The sequence below is a fragment of the Pituophis catenifer genome, unplaced genomic scaffold (assembly GCF_029215685.1).
Source record: "Pituophis catenifer annectens isolate HBS135680 unplaced genomic scaffold, rPitCat1.0.hap2 SCAF_13, whole genome shotgun sequence".
Taxonomy (NCBI): domain Eukaryota; kingdom Metazoa; phylum Chordata; class Lepidosauria; order Squamata; family Colubridae; genus Pituophis; species Pituophis catenifer.
In genome coordinates, this window is record NW_027256893.1 from 893,091 (window position 1) to 899,090 (window position 6,000).

Consider the following 6,000-nt stretch of genomic DNA (forward strand, 5'->3'; position numbering starts at 1 on the left):
ATTCAGGAAACTATGGTCAAAATGCAAGAGTGTATGACAAGAAACCATGAACAATCTAGAAAAGACATGGACGAGGTAAAGAGAGAAGTTAAGAATGACATTCAAAAGATTGATGGAAAAATGGACTTAATACAAGAAATCATCCAAAAAAATGACCAAAGGATAAAAGAAATAGAACAAAAAACTGAATTGACGGAAGAAAAATTAGAAGCATTAGATACAAAAATGACAGGATTAAATAAGGAACTTGAGAACACTGTGGCCCAATTAGAAATGGAGAAGGCAGCATTCTATTTGCGTTTCCAGAACGTAGCGGAAGACCGGGAGGAAGATTTGACGATGGTAATGGCTGAGATGATAGCAGAGGCACTCCAGAGAGAAAAAGACGAGATAATTAATGAACTAGATGAAGTCTACCGAGTCCACACTAACTACGCCCGACAAAACAAACTCCCGCGGGAGGTACACATAAGATTTGTAAGAAGGAAGGTGAGGGATATTGTATATAAGATAACAAAGGACGAACCGATGTATTATAGAAATAAAGAAATAATCACCCTAAAGCAAGTACCTAAAAGAATACGAGATTTGCGAAGAGATTATTGGTTCCTGGCCACGTTACTAAACAGAAGATATATACCATTCAAATGGATAACCCCGGAAGGAATGTTAGTATCGTGGCAGGGAAAGAAAATCAAGGTGGATTCGCACAGCAAAGCAAAAGAATTATATGACCAAATGATGGGGGCTGAAGTAACAAATGGTAATAAAGAAGAGGAAGGACGATATATCAAAGGAAAACAGAAGAGAGATCGGGAAAGAACACCACAACAAGGAGGGAAAGCAGATGAAGGAGAGACCCAGGAAGAGGAAGGAGTACAGACAAGAGGCAAAAAAAAGGAACAGGAAGAAATAAAGAAGAAACAACAGGAAAGTTAATAAAAAAAAAAAATGGAACGGACTTTAAAAATACTATCTGTAAATGTTAATGGACTCAATTCACCATCCAAACGACACCAAATTTACAAAAAAATTTTGAAACAAAAATCAGACATTGTGTGCCTCCAGGAGGTACATATAAGAAAACAGGATATCAAATATATACAATATAAAAAATTAGGTAAAGAATACGTTTCATTGGCAGAAGAAAAAAAAAGAGGAGTGGTGGTATATATCAAAGAAGGAATAGACAGTAATATGAGGTATGTAGATACAGAAGGTAGGATAGTCATGGTAGAACTAAATCTTGAGCTCAAAAAGATATTATTGGTAGTAATATACGCCCCAAATAGTCAACAATTAGAATTCTACAAAAAAGTGCATGAGAAAATTATAGAACAAAAAATGGAGAATGTCTGTCTGATTGGGGATTTTAATGCTATATTAGATGTAAGAAAAGATTATGAATGTGGTCAACAAAACAAAAATAAAAAAAATGTATTACCTAAAACCTTTATGGATATGGTGGAAGAGTTAGATATGGTAGATAGCTGGAGATATCTTAATCCCGAAGCAAGAAATTATACATATTATTCGAATCCGCATAAATCATGGTCAAGGTTGGATATGATTTGGGTAACTAAGATGTTAATAATGGAGATAGAAGAAGTAGAGATTTTACCAAATAATTGGGCTGACCACAACCCGATAATGATGAAGTGGAGAGGTCAGCAGAGAAAGAAGAATAGATGGACTATGAACACACAGGTTCTGCAAGAAAAAGAATATAAGAATTATATAGAAAAGGAGTTAGAATGGTTTTATAAGGATAACACAAAGCAACACACTTCCCTACAAAACCTATGGGATACAACCAAAGCATATATAAGAGGCCTCACGATATCATATAATGTAAAACGGAGAAAAGAGAGAGAGAAAGAATATAACAAATTATTAGAAGAAATTCAAAATTGGGAATGTAAATTGCAAAGAAACCCAGGGGATGAAAAAATAAGGTTAAATTGGTTAACAGCAAAACATAATCTAAACATATTAGAGCAGGGGAAATATGTAACAGCATTGAAATATACAAGACAAAATTACTTTGAAAACGCAAACAAACCAGGGAGATGGCTGGCGTATAGGCTGAGGAAGGAAAGAGAAAAAAGAACAATTCAGAAATTACGAGATGATGAGGGAAGGATTCAATGGGCTCTAGAGGAAAAAAAGGACATAATAGTCCAATATTATCAAAAACTGTATGAAAAGGATATAGTAACAGAGGAGGAAATTGAATACTATTTAAAAGGGGAGGGATTGCAAATACTAACAGAGGAAGAAAGAGAATTATTAGATAAGGAGATTACGATGGGGGAGCTAAAAGAGGCACTGAAGAGGCAAAAAAATAATAAAACCCCGGGGACAGACGGTTTACCAATAGAATTCTATAAGACATTTGGAGACTCATTAAATGGAATACTGTTAGAAATATACAATGAGGCCCTAATGGAGGCAAAGCTACCCAACACATGGAAAGAAGCATACATTTCCTTAATATCTAAAGAGGGGACAGATACCACACTAATAAAAAATTATAGGCCGATTTCTTTGTTGAACACTGATTATAAAGCTTTCATGAGTATAATTGCCAATAGGATGAAAATAATATTACAAAATAAAATACACCAGGATCAAAATGGTTTTCTGCCTACAAGGCAGATAAAAAACAATTTAAGAATAGTATTGGATGTTCTAGAATATTATGAGGTGCATCCAGAGAGACAGGTAGCACTGATCTTTCTGGATGCACAAAAAGCCTTTGACCAAGTTAACTGGCAATTTATGAAGCAACAAATTAAAAGTATGAATTTTGGAGAAAAATTTACTAAAATGATAACATCGATATATCAGAATCAGAAAGCATGTGTTTTGGTGAATGGTGACCCAACAAAATTCTTTGGAATAGATAAAGGAGTAAGGCAGGGATGTCCACTTTCCCCTTTACTATTCATTTTAACATTGGAAAATTTATTAATCAGAATTAGAGCAAATAAAGAAATTCAAGGATTAAAGATCAAGAGAGAGGATTATAAGGTCCAAGCATTTGCAGACGACCTTGTTTTTTTCGTAGAAAACCCATTAGAAACAACCCCAAAATTAATAAAAGAGATTGAAAAATTTGGAAAGGTAGCAGGTTTAAAAATTAATAAAGAAAAGACAAAAATGATAACAAAAAACATGACAATAAAACAAGTAGAGAAATTAGTAAAAGAATCCGGTCTGCAGACAGTAAAAAAAATTAAATACTTAGGGATAAATTTGACGGCCAAAACGACAACAATAAAAGAAGACAATTATGATACTTTAGTCCAGAAAATAAAGGAAGATTTAGAAAAATGGGGGAAACTAAAACTGTCTTTATTGGGGAAAATAGCAGCAATAAAATCAAACATACTGCCAAGACTCCTTTATCTATTCCAAACAATTCCAATAAAATTAGATAAGAAATTCTTTGATAATTTGGATAAAATAATTAAAAAATTTGTGTGGGAAGGGAAGAAATCAAGAATAAAATTGAATATACTACAAGATGATAAAAGTAGAGGTGGATTTGGACTCCCGGCATGGGATAAATATTACAAGGCTGCCAGTTTATTATGGATTAAAGATTGGATAACCTTAGATAATCAAAGATTGCTAAATTTAGAAGGGCATGATTTAATGAAAGGATGGCACGCCTTTATATGGAGTTCAGGAAATAAAATATATAAACATTTTAACAACCATACAATCAGGAGATCCTTAATTAACACATGGCTACAAATTAAACAAAAACACTACATGAAAATTCCTGGCTGGCTATCGTCTATAGAAGCAATAACTCACCCCAACATATTATCAAAACAAAAGATTCTAAAATATAGGGAAATAGTAGATGTTCAGGGGAATTTGAAAACTAGGGAAGAGCTTAAAGAACAAGGAATGGAAATAGACTGGTGGCCCTACTCGCAAATAAAAGTAAGATACAGAAAAGACCAAGAGAAAGAAGGAATAGATTTAAAACAAAATCAATTAGACAAACTATTAGAATCAAAAGAAGGGAAGCTAATCTCAAAAATTTACAAATATTTACTCGAATTCGATCTGGCAGAAGAGTTGGTCAAAGGGCAGATGGTAGCCTGGGCGAGGAACATAGGGCATAATATACAATTAGAAGATTGGGAAAGAGCTTGGGAAGATAATTATAGAATGACAAAATCGGTACCATACAAAGAAAATCATTATAAAATGTGGTACCGATGGTATCTGCCACCCGCAAGGTTAGCAAAAATGTATCCAAATGTGAACCCGGTTTGCTGGAAATGTAAAAAAGCACAGGGAACTTTTTACCATGCTTGGTGGCTTTGCCCAAAAATCAAAAAATATTGGAACAAAATAAAAACATGGATAATAGAAATAACAAATCACGAAATTGAATTAACACCTGAAGTCTTTTTACTCGGCATGATCAATAAAAATATTAGGAAGGACATAAAATACCTAATACTCCATATTATAACAGCGGCAAGATTAGCATTGGCACAACTCTGGAAAATTGACCGTTTGCCAACTGATCAGGAAGTAATACAGAAAATCTATGTATGCGCAGAGATGGATAAATTAACCCTAAAATTACAGGATAAGGAAGATTCAAATTATTTTAAAATATGGAATAGCTGGTACCAGTGGATAAGTCAGAGAGAGGGAATGCTTAGAGATGAAAGTTAGGAGAAATCAATGTAAATAAACAACTGCACTGTCAGAGAGATATAGAAGGAAATATAGTCACTGTGTGTATATATATATATGTATATATAACATTAGAAAGTAGTTGATAGAGGAAATTGAGCACTATATATGTATAGTATATGTACTTGTAATTTGTGTGTTTGATTAAGAAAAACTTGTTCAGTTTTTCTTATAATTGTTTTAAATGTCTTTTTTTTAAATATGAATAAAGTTTGTTTAAAATTTAAAAAAAAAAAAAAAAAGAATTACTGGCATCAACCTGTTGGCTAATACCTTCGCATAAATTTTATAGTCTGTGTTCAAAAGAGATATTGGTCTGTAATTCTCTGGTTTTTTAGGACCAACTTGTTCTTTTGGTATCAAAGATATATAAGCAGTTGTCCAAGATGGGGGTATTTTACCCCCTTGTTGAATATTGCAAAATAAATCTCTAAGTTGTCCCACCATTTCAGCTTGTAAAGTTTTATAATACACTGCAGTCAGACCATCTGTGCCAGGAGCTTTGGCTGTTTTTAACTGTTTAATTGCTGCTGTTATCTCCTCCTCTGTTATAGGATAATTCATTCTTTCCTTTTGTTGATCAGTAATTTTTGTAACTCTCTTATCATTTAAATATTTTTCTATAAGTCCATTCTGCACCTCTTCTTTGGCATATAGTTTAGTATAATAGTCCACAAAAGCTTCTTTAATTAAATTTTGTTGAAAAATTTCTTTCCCTCCAATATCAATACTATCAATAGTCCGTGTACTTTGTTTTTTCCTCAGTGTATAAGCCAACCATCTGCCCGGTTTGTTAGCGTTGCAAAATGTATTATGCTTCGCGTATTGTAGGCTTGTTGCAACTTGTTCCGCCATAAGCATTTGAAATTGGTCTTTCAAAAGTTTTATAGCACTTCGTATTCTTTCATCTGTTGGATTTTTAATAAGTAACTGTTCTTTATTCTTTATTTCCATTTCCAACTCAGATCTTTTCTTTTGTCGGAACAGTCTATGTTTAGAATTCATGTAGATAAGTACCCCTCTCATATAAGCTTTACTTGCGTCCCAAACAATTTCAATTGGGGTACCTTTGTTCAAATTTATTTCAAAAAATTCTTTCAAATGCTTTTTAAGTTCTATTGTATTTTTTTCATATCTAAACAAGTTCTCATTTAATCTCCAAGAACGTCTCTCAACCCTGTCCATCTCAATTTCTATCCATACAGGGCTATGGTCAGTCAAAGTTCTTGGAAAAATCTTTGTTCTTTTTGTTTTAACAAGTAGATCATTTGA